A 19,556-nucleotide genomic window follows, 5' to 3' on the forward strand; every position below is an offset into this window, starting at 1 on the left:
TTAACATTAATATCACTATCCTTACTGTCATAAGTTAGTTCACCTATCACACTTACTGAGGGATTCAGTATGAAACTGGAAACAGGTAGCTTGACTTATAATACCAGTTTTAGTGCCACCTGGTCTTTGTCTCTCTCTCTAGGCAGTTTCATCACAGGTACTCTTAAAACATTCACATTTCATGATCTAGGCAGAATACACTTTTGCAGATATATGTCCAAGGAAAGAAGAGAGATATAATCAAAATCCTGCCCCGAAAGCATTAGCAGTGCAGTTAATTAATGCCTGCCCGCCAGCAATTCTCTTCCCCAAAATCTCCACCAGTACAATTAGCAGATCTCATTTGTTACAGTGAAAAAGTCAAGCAGTTCCAATTAAATTGCCAACAAGGGGGACTCAGTAATATGCGTGGCTGGCTTTGCCTGGCAGTAGGGAAAGGGGCCTTGTGTGATCTTTTCTGCTCTTCCTGGCAAAGGGAAGGCTGTGGAAGGCAAGGTGGCAACATCCAGGAGATATGCAATGGTAAGAAGATAAAGGACAATAAGGCCTTAAGCCATCTATATGTAAACCAAAGTTTGCAGTCAGCATACAGCAACAAAATTAGGTAGACTTATTGGAAGGAAGTTAAGTAATGCAAAACCTTGTTTGGTTTTAAGGAAAGAACTCACCAGTACTTGGAACAATATTCTGCAATAAAAACATGTACAGGAATGCAAGGATATTTTTGGAAGTCTTAAGACAGATAATTCTAATTATGTCCATACAATTGATGTACATCCACACTTCTGAGGAAAAAAATATTATCGTACTGGAAGCCTCTAGAATGATTTTATTTTCTTGTTCTTCTGAGTTAGTCTGTCTCAAGCACTCATGTGACATATCCCAAGTTATTTCTTGCCTTAAAAAACTCAGAGACTATTTTATGTGGCATAGATCACTCTGCTGTCATAAAGCTTTACAAGCACTCTAGCTCTTAAGAATCGGAAACTGAGAAAATGGAAAAAAAATATTATTGATTAAAAAGCTCAAAATATTAGAGTATTTAAATTCTCAGACATAAGATATATTGGTACAGTAATATTGTGTTTTATTGCTGATTTTCCATTCATTCTAGGCACCAAATGTTATTATTACTTCTTATATGGTGGTAATACCTTGCAAGTTGATATTCCAACTAATTTACTTTTATGACGCTTGAGAACATTAATTTCTTTCATTTTTGAAAAAAAAAAGGATTACGAATCAAAGAAGTTATTTAATTTTTGCTATTTTCACTTTTTCGGTACAATGAGCAAACTTTGTCTTTCAAAAGTTAGACTTCTTACCTGGGAAATAATTTCACTCATTTATTAACTATATCACATTTGCAGTAATTCAATCTTTTCTCTTTCAATCAATCTGCATTGTTAGTTTCTTAAGAAAACTGAACTTTAAAGTTATTATATGCTCTTGTTTCAGCTTTTATTTTCTGTGGAAATTGCACTGTAGCTATAGGAAATTTAGGAAAACTAGTTATCTTTATGATTTTCTTTCAACTCCTGAACTGAGCTATTTAGAAAGGAAACAATGGCTTTTTGGAACTTATCAACTTGACACAGTTTTTACAATTATAAGCAGCAGAGCCAATGTTTTTTCAGAAGCATACTGAACCAAAATTTTTCATTGTGTTCATATGGAAATGACACAAAAGTGAAATTCATACCATTACAGAGTATCTTCTTCCTAACAGGAAACATAGGAAAATACAGCTCAAGAATAATCCTGGCGGTGCAGTTTCTGTGTTTTGAGAATGTATGCAATTTCCTGACCTGAGGTTTGCATGCTGAAAGCTGAACTGCTTAGCATTTTTGAATCTTAGTAATAAATCCAAAGCATCAGCTGAACATTCTACCTAAGGAATGCAATATTCTTAAAAAATGAAGTTTTCTAGTTAGTCCAAATAAAATGAGAAAATTTTGAAACTTTATTTGTAAATATCAATGAGTCATACCCAATGGCCCTCTTATGAACTAAGGTCATCCCAATTAGCTAGAGCTTTGGTTACACCAAGAATTCTGTGGCCACTGCATAAAGTGTCTAACAGGCTTGTGTCAGATTTTAAGCTGATCATGTGGTTTTATTTTATCAATGCTTAAAGTAAAAGATAAAAATTTTAGAAATCGTCCTGCCAAAAGCTCAGAAACCTGTGACTTGAGAAGCCCATTCTCTTTAGTTTCAACAAGTGCAGAACACATCCTTTAAATATCAGGCACGACTTCCGATATTCCAACTGAATAATAAACTGAAACAGTAAAATCACTCTTTGTTATTTTGTTTTGGATATGGTAATTTCCTTGTTTCTTTTGCATCAGAAGTTCATTAAAGAGAAATGAAAGGGTTGACCTCCCATCTTATTCCAATAATTTGTTTTTTTCTGCCTTGTCAGCAGAGGACAAAAGACATATAAAACAAAGAAAAACAAAATTGTAAAATTATAAATATTGCTAAGACAGTTTGGGACAGGTGTTACAGAGAAGAATGACTACAGGAGGAATAAAAGCAGACAGTGATGCTGGCAGGACAGGACTACAGCCTCCCTTTGATTCACAGTAGTCCACATCCATAGATGTATTTAAATTTCCAGGTCCAGTATGATACTTAACTGGAAATTTAAATCCTGATACAACAGAAGAGCGGAAAGTGAATACCCAAGAGTTGGAGAGTTGATGAGAAAAACAAGTAAAGTGGTAAAGCACATCCAATTCATTGCCATTAGCTCTAGTGAAAATGGTTGAAACAAAGAAAATCAGGAAAACAGCCTTGTATCCTCTGCCTTGTTCTATATTTTCTAAACAAAACCAAAACCACAACCTCCTCACAAAACCCACCAATCCATCCATCACAAAACACCTTAACTTAGGTCTTCCAGAAAAAAAGAAACAAAGGACTGGAAGCTTGAGATAAGACCTTTCTGAAGACATACTTCCATAACTTGTTTCTAAAACTCAAAGCTAATCTTATGAAGTGAATAAAGCTATTATTAAAAGAGAAAGGACAGTATACGTAAGCAACCATGTTGAGCACAAGGAAAAGACTAAATTGTAATATAAATGCTTGAGAGGAATATACAGTGAAGATGGTTTTATCTTAGAACCCTTAACTTTGAACCAGGTAAGGTAATGTTTCAAATGTGGGATATTCACAATATGGTAATTAAATTATAGCAACAAAGAAACAAAATCTATACAGAATTACTTCAATTAATAATAAAATATATAAACCAAAATTTTTTAGTGCTAACTACATTGGCATGCTTGGTAGTAAACATTTTTAAATTAAATGTGCTTTTCAACTTAAACAGTAACTGCAAGAGTGCAAAAGAAATACAACCTTATGGGCTGTCACAAGAAATACCTCGAAGTTAGCACTTTACTTAATTATACAAAAGTGTAAGATGAAATCAATTTCTTGGGCACTGTATTAGTGCCTTGCTTATTGCAAAATACTTTTGTATTGCCTTTGTCAACATAAATTAGACTTGTACAATTTTTTCTGAGAACACTTAAATTAAATTATGTGCTTTGCAAGTATAATATTAAACTGATGAATTAAGCTTCTAAATTCCATTAAACCATTGTATTTCCTTTATATTCTATAATGGAACTTTAAAAATCAAAACCGTTCTTAAAAGATATCTTCAATAATCTGCATCAAGAGCAACTGAGCTATCAGTCAGAAATAAAAAAATTAAAAAGAGGAAATTTGCATCCCATCTATAAAAACTTTAAAATTTGCAGCAACTCTTTATTCATTAAAAATCAAACAGCAGAGAGAATACCACCAGCAATTAATTTTCAGCATGGCTTGCATTATCATTTCAAGGTCAGGTTTCATTGGCCATGCCTCAGTGGGAGTTTAGTTTTGAGATCACTGAACACTGCTCATAAGGGAAACATCATTAAACATGTACTTGAAAAAGTGAAATTACTTGGAATAGCAACAACTGAAAAACTCTGCTTTCCTGCCTCAACCATTTACCCTCCAGACAGAAGCAGGTGCCTTTCAGGAAGCATTCACAAGCTGCCAGATCTACCACTGATGGAATACTTGAGTGTATCCTTAATAACACTTTGGCTTTGTGACCATAGATCTAAAGACTGCTCCAGTCCCAATGATGTCAGACAGAAATACAAAACTAGAGACCCATAATTCTGGGAAAGATTAGAAGTAGAACACCTAAAAGGCAAATTATGCTCTGAGGGGGCTGGAGGGAGAAAAAAAGCACAGTCACTCTTGGCCCAAGCAAAGATCAGCAGCAATCTTGACAAATAGAATTACTCCACCACATCCATAACACAAGGAAATCCAACCTCTCCAATATCAGTGACTGGCATTTTCAAATTCATGCCACAAGTATAATTTCTATCTCTAAGATATCTTCTATGTTTTCTCAAAAATTCTTTCTAACTTTAGGAATATCTTTAGAAAAAACCCAAAACGTAACAGGTTCCTTCCCTCACCATCTTTAACTGGAAAAACAAATCTTAAATTATACCTTTTTGACACATATTTTTTTCTAACTTCCAAACTGCATTTATTTATAATTTATACTCCTTTTTTTTTTAATTTTCTATCTACTCCTAGTATAATTCCTTGACACAACTGTTAAGATTAAGTAGTTCTTTCTCTCACTATAACCCATCCTTACAATGCAGGGGTTTCTAAATAGTAAGGTGAATTCAGGTTGCTGAGGACATCCAGTTGGCTGATATAATTTATGTACCCCTCTCACATAATTAATTGAGACCAAGACATGACTATGATGCAGAGACGACAATTTGGAAAAATATACTGAAAATAAGTGGCTGCTTCTTTGCAAATGATACCTGGCAGAAACATACAGTTTCGTCTATTTCTTCAAGTTCAGAAAAAGCAATAGGTATGCATTTTTTCCCCTTCATGTCTATTGTAATACACTGGGGAAGAGAAAATAGTTCTGACCATCTGACTAGTTATTAAACATATTACAATTATTTACAAAAAAATGTTTCAGCCTACTGAAACATTTTTTTTTAACAAAGTTTTCAGAATATTTCTCTTGCAATTGATATATATCCCAACACATCTATGTGTTTGGGTGCACATACACAGTTTCAAATCTCAAAACAAAGGTTTCTCTATTTCTTTCAAACACTTTTGCAGAAAACACTGCCAGCAACACCTATGAATGGTGACAGACATTCATAAGCAATTGCTGGAAGCAATCAGGGACCTCAAGATTTCAATTCAACACTGCAGTCCAAAGAAAGCTAGATCTTTTACTGTCCTTGAACACAACAGAGAATATCAGTCTGGTTTGTTTTTTTTTTTTCCTTTTTAAAGCAGCTAAGCAACAACGACTGATCTTGAAGCATGTATTTAACCATGACTCACTCAGGAACCGTTTATGTTGGTTCTTCCATCTATGCCTTGAATAATTTCCCTACAAAAGGTAGATGAATAAACATATTACCCTTCATTGCCCTATGCTATTCCCTGACCCCAGCCTTAAAGGATGAGCTGCCCCCTGCCTACCCCTGCAACTCATTTACTGCAGTGCATGCCAGACTTAAAACAGTGTAAGTGCAGCACGGATTTGCAAGGGACAGGTTGGTTCTCACATCCTGCAGTGCCTTGATCTCTTCCACAGCTTTACATCACATTGGATCTTAACTGCTAAATCTGTGTCTCATGACCTTCATCTCCCCTGGTCCCTTAAGACCATAGGAAGCTGTACCCTATCTTCCCCTGGAGGACATGGGAAGCCAGGAACTGCCTCTGAATGTTAGTGGCCTCATGGAGGAAGAAACAGAGTCCACCACCTTCCAGACAACATGAGCTGAACTACATGGCCCAGACGCAGCTGGGAGAGGAGAGCATTATTAACTACTGTGATGGTAAAGTCTATGAACTAGTTAATTCCTAAGAAAATCCAAAATAGCAGAGTGCATTTCAAGACCTCTATTGCTCTCCCCTACTTTTATTTTAAAATAGGAAATGGTATCCTCTTGTATAAGGACTTCGGCTGATGCTGACGTAGTAGAGGATGGGGAGGATGGGCTTTGGTAAGCAAATGCTGGCTTTAGCACTTTTGGGATTTTCTCTGTCCCTGTGTAACTGTCAAGAGAGCAGAAGGATCCTTCAGACAAAGCAAAAGGCCTGAGGGCCAGCAGCTACAGAGGATACAGTCTGTTAACTGTTGGCACACACACAGCAGCACCACCAATACAAATCCAGAGGTCACAGAATGCTACAAACAAATTGATTTAGAGATGCTCCATGAACACCACAAAAACAGCAACAAAAAAGTGACTGTGCAAGCCCAAAGACAATAACTCACAGGAAACCAAACTTGGTCATATCTGCCTTTATATCCAAGATCTAAATGGATGGGGAAAGACATACAGATAACAAACAATACTATGTAGCCTTCTCAAGAGTTGGAGAGCTACTTCTTCTACTCTAATTTAGTTTATGAAACAAAGGTGAAACTTGCTACAGAGAAACCTGCTTTAACTTCACTAAGAAACGTCATAGCAATGCTCTAAAATGTGCAAACTCAAACAATTTAGGTGTTTGCATCTTTTATGAAATTTAAGGGAAATAATTCTCTTTTAAATGTCAAAACACATTTTTTATTAATTTTCTTTTTCTCTAACAGCCAGCAGAAACTTTTAAGTGAAAGAATTTGAAGGATATTCTTGTCTATTGTTGTTTATAGCAAATTATATGCACAAAAGCTATTTTACAGTAAAAGAGCAAAATAAAGTATTTAAAAGTTGAGAAATGCCACCTTTGAGATATCAGTAACAACCTTAATTCAATTTCCCTGTGTATATGCATTATGATAATATTTTCCTTAAGGCAAGATGGAAAAATCTATATATAAAAATACAATGTCAACTAATGCAGGTGGCACAGGCTAAAAAAAGCAATAAATACAACTATGGATATATTTATCCTGTACTCCTTGTATACAAGGAGATAATCAAACCAGGTCAGAAAAGGCATATCAAAGAATACACTTTACTGACAATTTTAGGAAAAAGTAAGTGCAGCAGCATTGGTGTCTTGCTGCATGAGGTGTCACACACATTTTGTACACAGAAGCACATGGTCTACCAGGCATTCATCAGAGAACATCCTGAAAGGTTTGCCTGGCCTGTAAGCTACTCATGTTTGTTGTAATATGAGTTGCGCAACCTACCATTTGATCAAGCACATGCTAGGGTAGTTTATCAGTTTTCTGCGCTGCTGCAGTTACACTGTAGAAAAAGTATCCTCAATTTGCTCTGTAAATCTAAAAAAAAAAATTCAATTATCCTAACCCTTTAACAAATTTGTCTTGCAAATGATGGTAGATATTGTCATTGACAGGCAGTATGTGATACAAAAGATGTCGAGCCTCTCTATTTGCTACTAAAAAAAAAAAAGGAAGCACAAAATCCTGCCATAAAACCCAACATGTGCACACACACTATACACTGCTAGGAAGACAGTGGAAAAAGAGCAATTGCTTCTCTCCAAGCTATTATGGGAATTAGTACACAGCTAACAGGCTACTTGGATCAGACCGGAAAAAGGGACTCCAAAAATGGAGCCAGTTTGAAGAGCTGCTTGTGGTTTCACTGTTTTCCTAACTGGTAACAACTTCTGGTCTACCAGAAAAAAAAGCCTCTCTTCGAGCATATTCTAGGCACCTCTGTGGCCAGCATCAAGGGAATCTGGATAACTATTTCCCCATTTCAGTCAGTGTACAAAACCCATTCACTGTATATCAGCTGAGCTCCAGCAGAGAAACAACTTGACAAGACAGGAGTTGAAGCAATATGTGTCAAAGAGATTGAATTCCAGTTTCATATTAGCACAGAAGAAGACAGTGCATGATTATTGCTTGGAGCGTGTGGTTGTTTAGGGGATAATGCTGGTACCTTAACACTGAGAAGTAATGGAAATTGTCTGTCTTGTTCTCATTCTTTCTGAGACAGTCACTTGTGATATGCCTTGTTACGCTGCCAGGTCATTTCTCTCTTCAGGCTCCTTAAATATCACCTGTCCAAGTTGACACTACATCTCTCCAATGATGGCATTATGCTTTGTCCCTTGCTAAATAGCCAGACACTCACTTTACCAAGGATGAAAAGTCACACTTCACTTGCAGAAATTAAAATATTAAAGGCTGGACACTGTGTTAGAGCTCTGCTTCTGAATGCTGCCTGTCTGTAAGGATGCTCAGACTCCCTCACTGTCAAGGCATCTTCGTCTGCAGCAGCCCAGGCCCATGTCCTCCTTTCTGTTCTTGTTCACCAAAAGGGAGACTACTCCTAAAATGGCTAAATTCAAAGAGATGGATTCAATTATTAGAATTTCAAATAACAAAAAAAAGTGCATATACAATGACTTTCATATTAACTGAGAGGAACTTCTAAGACAGAAGTTGCAGTGCTTTGAGTACCCCATTTTCTCTCACCAGCAACTGTTCTGTGCAGAAAACAACTCAGCAAACCCCGATACAAAAAACAGACCTTCAGCACCAGAATCAAAATAGTTTCCTCCTGAGTTGTCAGTGCTGTATTTAACCCACACTACAAGTCCACATTAGACGGAGCAAGGCATAGCATGAAACACAGAAAGATTAGTGAGAGTAACAGTAGAATATTTAAAGGCAGATTTTTTTGCAATCCAAGGCTGAAAAAAACATATTGTACGTACTACAAGTTATTTTGCAGTTGTTCTTTACTACAATTGCTACACATTTGTTTCCTGGTCTGCGTTATGGTCTAAACAGGAGAAAAGAAGCCTGCCCATTGTACCCAACAGCCTTACACAGAACCACTGGCTGCTCTTCAAAGGTAAAAAAGCACACATTGGCACATGTGTCTGCAGAGAGAATATGTAAAGTGTCCAAGAGATTAGTTTTAGGACAATAAAGCGCATAACAGAAGCATCTGACATTTTCTAATTTGAGTCTGTCCACAAGGCAAACTTTCAGAGTCCACTGGAAGAGTACGGCTTCCACAGAACCTGCACCACATGGGATATCTATTTCCAAGATATCTTTAAATCACTGACAGTCATCACAGACTCAGAATTCCCACCTTAAACTTCCAAATCCTTTCTTAAACACAGAGACAGTAAGCTGATTTGTGAAAGCAATATTGAAGAGTGATAGTACTTTTTCCCCACAGTGGGACCAGATCAAATTAACACAGGAGAAAAAAACCTTAAATTTGTGAACTGACTTTATTTAAGGCACATGACAACTTGTAAATTCAGGACTAAATAATTCACAGTAAGGTATAAACATCATGGTTTATTGATTTCTACACAATATTGTTGTATATATTTTTTCTCATTGTATAAACTATGGGAATAGGCTCTGAATAAGCACATTAGTAAAGTGACAATGAAAAATGTCTACCATCTCAACTTGTGATTCAAGTATGCATCTACCATCTTTTCGAGTTACTGCTAGGCAAGATAAGTCACATCTATAAAACCTTTTACTTGTTTCTTTTCTGTATAGGTTCTTATACTATATTCATCACCATATGAACTGCAAACTTAAAAGCATATTAACCCAATATGAGTAATTTCTACAACATATTATTAGTTGTCTCATTCTTTGTTTGGACAGAAGCAATCACGTTTGCTCTTAACTTTTAAATTATATTTCAAGGCTGAAGTGGAGGAATAGCTGAGGATGAAGCAGCAGGTATGGTTGTGTTAAAAAAAAAAAGAAAAGAAAACTTGGTAATAGCAACCTAAGAAGTCTTTGAGATAAAGTGGGAGATACAGGAAAGAAGATCATGCTCAACTTTCATGATCCCTAATTATGGCTATTGGAAGGATAATAGACAAGGGCTAAGCCAAAAAAACCAAAAACAAAACCACAAACAAACAAAAAAAACACAAACAAAAACAACAAAAAACCAAACCAAACCAAACCAAAACAAAAAAAAACAAAACCAAAAACCAACCAACCAACAACAACCAAACAAACACAAAAAACAAACCCCACAAAGTTCAGGAATAAATTGATCTTCACTGATTTCTATACAGTATGATTGCTGCATCTTTCCACACTCCCCAGTCATCCCTTACTATATCAAGTCAATAACAGAAATAGACTGCATGGACAGACACAAAGAACCGTTGGTCACACTAAGAGCTCAATGCAGAACAGTTGTACTTCTTTATTTTCAGGGGAAGGATCTGCCTACAGAACCCTAAAAACTACATCAGTAATAAAATTTGTCACTGAATGAATAAAAATTTCATCTCTAATATATGATCTTCATTATATAAGATAATCATTATTATTTATCTTTGGAAAGTATTCAAACACAGAAGTCCAAGATCTCAATGCAGCCAGTACAATAAAAGTGCTTGCTCTTATTTACCTCTTGAGGTAAATAAATATGGGAGAAATTTCTGGGGAAACATGTACAGCCAATCCTGTTTTCCAAATGACAAAATGACAATGAGACACAAAGTGAACTGATTTGTCAAAGATGACATCAGAGGCCACAGTAGAAAGCAGGTTTCTTGAATAACAGTTCTGTGCTGCCTTTGAAGGTCATTAAGGAAACATGGTGCAATTCAACTAGTTTGTTTCTAATTGTCTAAGATGCTACAAGTTGTGAACTGTGAATATAGCACATCATATTCTCAGTGGATACTTGTGCTCTGACATTTCAGCCTAACTGCTAGAATTCACTTTGCAGACAAAAGAAGGTACATTGTCAAATATATTTTCAACAGTCCCTTGCATTAAGCACAATCTCTCTAAAATAAAGGTAATAAACTGCAAAATGTATACTTATGGTACCATTATAGTATCTGAAATTTTATCTAAATGATAATTAAGCATGTAATTTCCAAGAGTAATGAAATAGCTTTCACCAATTAATGTCCTGAAAAAACAAAATGCATAAAATGACAGTTTTCAAAGGTAACCTGAAATGAAAAAATACTAGTATACAAAGGAATGGAAGGCTTTTGTATATGGGTTGGAGATGTGAAACAAGGAAAATAAATTTCAACCACATAAGAAATCATTTCCTAAATCACACCTACATTTCTACCCTAGAATTAATTCTGGTCACATCACACATAAACAACAAGATTTTCTTTCCAGATTTTAACTTCATGCCATACTTTTTTTTAATTTTGGTTTCCTAATCCTCCTGACAACAACCTCTTGGACAACACCATATCTTTAATTCTATAGAGCAGGATGCTATACTGATTCGAAGAGGGGTTGGAGAGATAGGGATAAAGGACTTGGTCAGAGAACCAATTTGGTAAACAATTTCGAATATGTACTTTCAAAAGCTTTAAAACATTCTCCAATACTAAGTGGGAAATTTTGCTCTGGTTTACAAGCCAAGGACTAGAGGACCTCTTTTATTTCCAGTGCTCAAGTGACAGCTCTAACAGTAAGTGATTCTTAGGTTTCTTTTCCTTCTCTGTACATATGGTCTACTTTGTTTTTATTGTACTGCAGTTGGCCTACTTGAAACATAGATTAGCATCACTAATTTCAAACCACTGTAAATTAGTAACTCAATTCTTTATTCAAGTTACTTTTCTTCTACTAGTTTCATAATCTTCTGTAATTTACCCACTCTATCATAGTTACATTTTCTTTACAAATTACACAGAACGGTTCCTGATAGGACCCAAATAGAAATGTTTATTCAATTAATCCATAAAAATGGTTTTAGATATATAAGCCAGTTCTTCTCCATTGAGTTGATTTTATTCTGGTTTCTTAATCAGAATGTTTTATATCAAATTAAATGCATTAGCAAAGAACAATATTGCCTTTATTAACCAGATCTGTAATTTAATTTTTTAAAAATCAAGTTATTCTGACAAGATGAGTATTCTATAAACCTGTTGACTGTCTCTAATTACATTACTTCCTTAATTCTTCATTAATCAACCCTAGTATTGGCTGTTTATTATTCTGTTCAGAATTATAGTCAAGATGACATGCTTTTAATTAATTGGGTGATCCTAAGCCTTCGTGTCAGTATTTTTAATGTCTGTTTTCAAGTCATCTGGAACTTTCCAGGATTGCTCCAGATTTTTATCTGCAAACAGTAAACAAAACCATGTAACATTAAGAGTCTCGACAAGTCATTTTAGGTTTGTGGACCTACTGATCACCTGAGGTGTAACTTGACATCAGCTGCTGCTTAATATGCTCCTCAACTCCTTGTTATAATGGAAGCTATTTCATTATCATTCCATACAAAAGCATCACCTGGTTCATTCCCCCTCTCAGCACCAGTAAGAAAATTTACTGAGAAATAAAATGAAGAGAGTAAAATTCACTCAGCTCTGCCTCATACAGTCTAGGGTCAAATTAGGTGAAAAGAATTATGCTGCTCACTGTTCAAATGAAACAAAGTTGAAAAAATAAAAAAGGAAACAAGAATTAAATGAAAAATAAAGATTTATCTAGCAGAATAAAGCCCAAAGAATTTATGCCAATAAGAACCATGGCTTTTGGGAAGAACGACATGATATCTCTCTATAATGGCTTTGGAGAGAGACATGGGGGAGAGAGAAAAAGTATTGAATGCATTTGAGAAATCTCATTAATATCCCTCCCCTCAGCACATGCTGCTGGTACTCCTTTCCTCTTCCACCCTTCCACATCACCACTCCTGCTACTCACAGCCTTCCCTACCTAACCCAACACTACTCTGTCAATACTGCCAAAATAACAGTGAAAAATCAGTGTGCTTTCAAAATACGTCATTGCTGCCACGATAAGAGCAACTCTCAAAACCTTACTAGAATTTTCCAATTAATTTTTCATAGACTGATAAATGAAAATACAATAAAAGTCAGTCCTATAAAATTTTGTTCTATTTATGTACTTATCAATTCTCAAACACTATAAAATTAATATTGCATTCCTGAACAGTTGAGAGACCTTAATTAGGAAAGCAAACTAAATTAAAGTATCAAACACACTAATGAATCATATTAAAAAAAAATATTTATTTCAGCTGAAATTAAAAATAAAAGTCATAGTTCAAAAAAAGAGTTCCAGTCTTCTGAAAGGGAAATATTATCTCAACCTGCAGTCACGCTTTTTGGAAGCAAATGCAGACCAAAAAACTGTGAATTTCCTCTGAAGAGGCTATAATCAGGCTGTGAGTTATCTGGCCCAGGTGCAGTCATAGCACTTTCAAGTGCTGCAATATGAATTATTGCCCACATCCATTCTTTTACAGCTAGAATGGGCACTGTGGATTAATGTATTGCAATACATTTTCTTGCCACAGACAGTGCTCCTCTCGGAAGTGTGATCTATTGACTAGTTACATGCACTTTGGATAAATCACAACGGTCTCAGTGCTATGGCATGCTCTGCTCTAGGAAAAGATGCCAAACAAACCAAGATGAGACAGGAGATGGAGCAATTGCTTGACAGTCAGGGAAGCTCTGTGTGGTGTTGGCAGCTGCTCCTTTTCTTCCCCCCACCTCTATTATGCAGTGAAGTGGTATCCTGACCTAGTGCCCTTCACCAAAAGAGCCAGTAACTTTAACTGAAGTACTTCCCTCAACTTTGGTGACTGAACTGAAGCCTTGACTGACCAGCATGTCAAGTGCCAATGACCATAACCATATCTTACTGTACATAACTCATCCTCCACTGCCCACTGGTAGAGAACTCAGAAAGAAGGTAAAGGAAGAGGTCACTGCACACAACAGAGGCTTTGAAACGTGGGTAGCCATGCTAGATGAGCCCACCACCCTGCTATCCTAACTCAAGTGAAGAGCATAAGTGGGATTCACTGATGAATACAATACTATACCATATAAAACTAGCCATGAACAAAGTTTATCCCAAAAATGAAGAAGGAGAGAATTCAGAAAACCCACGTCTCATTGTATAACATGGAACTCAAAATGTTGCAGGATAAAAGTTTCCAGTTAGCACAGAGGGAACTTGCAGCTGCAAGTAACAAATAAATGATACTAAGCAAGGCTGAACATAGTAAACAAAAAAAGTTGAAAACTAATTTAGGGGAGGTCAGCGTATGAACCTGCAGTTTACTGCCAATTCAACTGAGTCATCAGCATTGTACTCTTTTGGAAAAATAGATACCATGCTTAATTTACACAATCTGACAAGAATTTGGCTGGGCAGGCTGCTCGCTCTCTTGCTAGGTAAGTCAGCTGCACTACAGTCCTTTCTTCTGAAAATAAGCATCATTAGGATTCTATATGCGGCATGAGTATCTCAACAGTGGCAAGCAGCACAATAATCAGAGTATGGTTGCATGTGCCAGATGATGGTCCAAATCAGATAGCTCTCCTACAGGATGCTTTCTCAATAACAATTTTAGTATTCAGTCTTAAATAGAATATGATGAAGTTTCTTAGTCCAGACCTTTTCCATTGTTTAAATACCTACCTACTCTGCCCCCCCATATCATAGCCAAGTGGTAAGCCTATACAGGACACGACTCTGGTGCATTTAGAATATGATAGTGAGATCTTAAATGTTTCCAATTACTACCTGGCCAAAAGCCCAGAAACAGTCACGAGTGCCAAACGCATTTGTAAAAACAACAGAAAGTTATAAATATTGGTGTAATAGGGGCCGTTCTGGAATGACAAACATAAAATAATTTTTAAAAGTATCGTATTCATTTAGTTTCAAGCTGTTCATCTTTAGTTTATTCTAAAAAAGTGTTCAAATTGCAAAAAAACAAAAACATGAGTAATAAAAACATGGAATTTAAGTGCTCAAAATGTGTTTAAGCTCCTGTTGAAGCTCTAGAGTAAATCCCAAACAATACCTATTTTGAGAGAAATAAAGTAAAAATTCTGTTTGAAGCTTTTCTGTAAAGGTAAATATTTCTCTCTGTTCGATTTAAAAAAAAAGTTAAATATTTGAAAATTACATTCTGTAAATTAAAAATCCTGTATTTTTATTAGCTTTCAAAGATTTAAATAACTGAAAATGCTCTACTGCAGGGGACACAAATGAAGAGCACAGTTTATCCATTCAGCACCATATTTTCCAGAACCCTCCTGCGATGTTGACTGTATCCAATTTTACAAGACCATTGCCTCACATACCAACATCCTACATTCTCAATTACAGCACACAACAAAGCCCATAAATCCAGGTCCGTACCCTGAACACTGCCTTTGCTCTGCAAGTGTAAAAGGCAAACAACACCGACTGAAGAAGCACTGCACAAATCCCACATCAGCACATGCAGATTCTATACTGCAATGTCCCTTTCACTGAACTCATTTTCAAAATAAATTACAATTTTTAGGTAACCACGACAATATTTTAGTCCTCCAAATGGCCCTGCAAGGTCACTTTCTCAATCCCTGTGGTCCCTCTGTTATAAATCCCCGGACAGTGAACAAAAGCCCTTAAGCTTGCTTTTGTTTTTCAACATTTCCCCATGTTTTGGTTTTTTTGTTTGCTAGAGGAGAATTCAGCAGAATTCTGCATTCTGTGTACACTGTTTTCAAAATTAATATATGAGGAAACTGTACACAAATATTTGGTGCTTGAAAAAGGCAGCAGAGAGTAGACAAGTTCCCAAAACTTCAACTGCAGTGATCATATGCCAGTGTTGCATCACTGAACCAGCATCTCCGCTATTGTACCTTGAGGCTGACTGTTACCAACAGCAGGTCTCTGTGATGGATAATGATTTTGAACAATGAAATAATAAAAATAATAATAATAATAATAATAATTATTTTATTGATATATATTTTTCCATTCCTATCCCTGCTAAAGCCATAAAGCTTCCCCCCCCAATGCCCTTACTCATTTTGTTATTAAAACCAAATCATACAAGCAACGGTTTACTAAAATCAAGTCATTTGGAAAAAAATGAAAACGCAAAGGACTCTTTCTCCAATTGCTCTACAATTCTTCATGTTTTTCTGAAAAATCACACCCTTGCACTGAACTTCAGTAAAATAAGAGCGAGCAATTGCACTGTATACATATATTAAGCTCTGGACAGGCTGAACTATTGACCTCCTTTGCTACTAAAATATCAGTTAATCATAAAACTGAGCTGTGAGTTGTTACTCAGAAGCAGCAGCCAGTGTGACAGAATAACTTCTAACTTACAGTTGAAAAAGTAGGCTAAGTGCACAATTTTATATTACCACATATTTTCTACACACACACCCTCCCCAAGGAAAGACAATCACAACTCAGACGATACGCTAAGAAAGATGACACACTCCAAAGCCACAGAAAACAGCCGTAAGGATTACTTCTGATTCAAGTGTTACTCTTCTGCGTTTTGTTTTGGTGTTAAAATCCTTAAAAAGTGAATAACGTGAGCAATGACACTAGGCAGGAAGTGTAGTCATATAATGAAATAAATTTCAGGTGCCCCGTGAGGACTGATGGGGAGGCAGGAGCCTTCGGCATCAGCAGCCGCGAACACAGTGCCCAGTACCATCATCAGAGGTGCTTAGAAAAGGAAAACACAAAGCGTATGCCTGGCTGTTAGGGAGGATAATGTCAGAAAATAGTGCTTTGTTTCACATGTTTTAGACTTCAGCCATTTAAAAACACTCAGTGGTTTCATATATTTGATTGCTCAGCACTATCTTTAATTGCAGACTGATAAAACAACATATCTAGGAAAATGCATTCACTTAGCATCAGCACAAGAAAGATTACCTGGGAAATGCCAGGTAGACAAACAGGCTGTCAGAAGACTTAACTACTGGAAGAATTATCCCTTCATTAAAGAACAATTTTGTTTAGCATTAGCGGAAACATTTAGTAAACGAGTCACCAGACACTAGTTTTGCCATGAGGAAGAGCGAAAATTATCTAAATACCTAATAATAATGTGCATGTATGGCAATGAGATACTTACAATCATCAGTCAAATCACTAAGGAGTAAGATACACACCCTGTAAAGCATAGGCCAACTGATCAATAATATGTTATTAAGAAATATAATGAAATTATAAATACTGAATGAATTATGGAGAAAAATATTTTAATCTTCATTTGAAAACAATGCTAATATTTGCTTAAATATTAAACAGAGAGTAGAATACTAACTATCCTGATTATTTTTTCAGTGAGTTTGCTTTTGCTGCTACTCCGAATGTAAACTTTAATGTTTACAGTCTCATCAGATCAACATTCACTAATGTATGCTTTTTAATCTGTATAGAGAGCAGTCAAAACTTCATGTTGAAAATTCATTTATTTCCCACCACTCCATCTGACACTGAGCAGATAAACAATTATAACTTGTTTCAGAATTTGAACTAATATGTATAAAACCAATGGAAAGACAAAACTGACAAAGTACATTGACAGAAAAGAGAGTATCTGTCTGGAAAAAAAGTGATCTTGTCAGAAACAAGAATTAGGAATAAATGAAGGATCTCCAGAAAGAAGATATTGCTGCAGAGATGTCATCTAATATAGCACAGTAAATCACCTGCCAGTCACTTGTACAATACTGGCAGCAGCAGAGACTGCAGGGTGAGCTATTCCATTATTACCTTTTCTTATAAATCTTCTCTTTGAAAAAGACTAATTTTTATGTTTATAGTTTGCCTTTAACAAGCAAAATATATAAAAATAAAAAAATCATACTGATTGGGGCTTATCTATCAGAAGCCTTGGGAAAACACTGCAGAAAAGGAAGGTCTGTCTCATTTTCCAGACAGGTGAGGAGGCAGAAGGGTGACCTGCTGTTCAAGCCAGTTCTGCCCCTGACTCATCCCTGATGGTGGGCACAATCCTTCAGTCTTCACAAGCCCTTGTTGACTCACCGTCTTCCAACTGCAACTAGTTAATAGTAACATTTATTTGCCTTCACTTTGATAGAATAAGAAGAATCAGTCTTACTGCAAGGTAAACAGCTTGAAATTTCATTATTATTAATGTTGTCACAGGTTCAGATTTTTCTGCTCAAGTATCTTTTTATCTGCTTCATTTCATAGTGGATTATATTGAATTAAAAAATTTTGTCAGGACAGACTAGATTTTGGAGACTTATATGTGAGCATTATGCTAAAAATAAATTAAAAATATAATCACACCCAACACATTGTTTCCCCTAACTGGCTTTTAAAAATATGTCACATAAATAATTACTTCCTTTCTTTTTCTTTCCTATTAAAAAGCTTTTGTCTGTCACAACCTGGGTAAATGAAATTACATTTTTTAAGTGCTAGGAAAAGAATCTGAACATTTGGATATGTTAGTCTCTGCTCAGCCTCTTTAAAACAGAGGCTGTTTCCCAATTCCTACTTTTTCAGAAGAATGTCTAAACCAATTCAGTGCAATTAACCAATGCTTTAACCTTACTCAGATCTCAACAACTGTCACCTTAACTGAGATGGGCACACAGAGCTTTTTACTTCACTAGAAAGACAGCCTAAATTCTAAATAAGATCACAAACTCCAAAAGATGCTTCAGTTTAGTCTCCAGTTGCTTGCCTTAGCTTCTGATAGTCCAGTTTCAAAAAAGACCATCTAATTTCCTGGGTTTCATGCCTATTGACCTAGTCTGCTGAAGTTCTGGCTTCTAATCCAGATCCTGACACTCTTTCTTAGGTAAACAAAATGAGTGGCCATGCATGAAAGAGGTGTCCCACCGAGATATCTCACAAACTTGTGAAAAAACTATTTCATTTATATTTCTTATTCACATTTGCACACATATACCTGACACACAGAAACCTGAAACTGCAGCTTTTCCTTCTGATTACTTTAATGCAATTTTGAATAGATGGTTTTCCGCACTCTTTGTGAAATCTAATATAGTTGCAACTTTAAAATACTGTCAGGCCCCAGAAGTCCTGAGATTAGGGGGAAAGAAAACGCACAATTTAAGTTATGCTTATTTGTCTCCCAGTCTGAGATTCAAACCTGATTTTTCTCCCCAACAACTATGAGATATAGGTATTATCTTTCTTCTTATGAAAGCTGAGATTAAAATAACTTTAAGTATCTTTAGAAGGAACAGCATATAACACAAGGTGGCTATGCTTAATCTTCTTGGTGCTGGCCACGCAGGGGCACTCTAAGAAACAAGAAGCAGACTTCAGGGCTCAGGAGCACATGATTTTGGTGATGGTAGTCAAAAATGGAGAAAATACTCTAGTAATATTTGCAATTGTATTTTATGATTTAAAGTATAATAGAATATCTTGAGTTGGAAGGGACCCACAAGAATCATTCAGTCCAACACCCAGCCATGCACAGGACAGCCCCAAGAATCATACCATGTACCTGAGAGCTGTGACCACTTCCTTTGGGAGTGGTCATGACTAGAGATTTTAGTATTTGTATTCTAGTTCTTAGAGATTCTGGCAGGCCATTTGTAACTGCTTGGGAAAAGACAAATTATGCGGAAGTACACTACATTTTTTAATACAATTTTATTTCTTAAACTTATCTCTTTTTTTACCATGCAAGTTCCCTTATGTGTAAGTTTATTTAAAATGTAAGTGAAAATATAAAGGTGAAAAAACAAGGTGG

The 19,556-nt window shown here is 36.0% G+C and overlaps 1 protein-coding gene across 15 annotated transcripts in view; it reads right to left on the reverse strand.

Annotated features, from left to right (window-relative positions):
* Positions 1-19,556, reverse strand: part of PTPRK (protein tyrosine phosphatase, receptor type K) — a 393,103-nt gene that overhangs the window by 146,834 nt on the left and 226,713 nt on the right. The window lies entirely within an intron of this gene.

This window comes from Corapipo altera, unplaced genomic scaffold (genome assembly GCF_003945725.1).
Source record: "Corapipo altera isolate COAL_440 unplaced genomic scaffold, ASM394572v1 2b, whole genome shotgun sequence".
Taxonomy (NCBI): Eukaryota; Metazoa; Chordata; class Aves; order Passeriformes; family Pipridae; genus Corapipo; species Corapipo altera.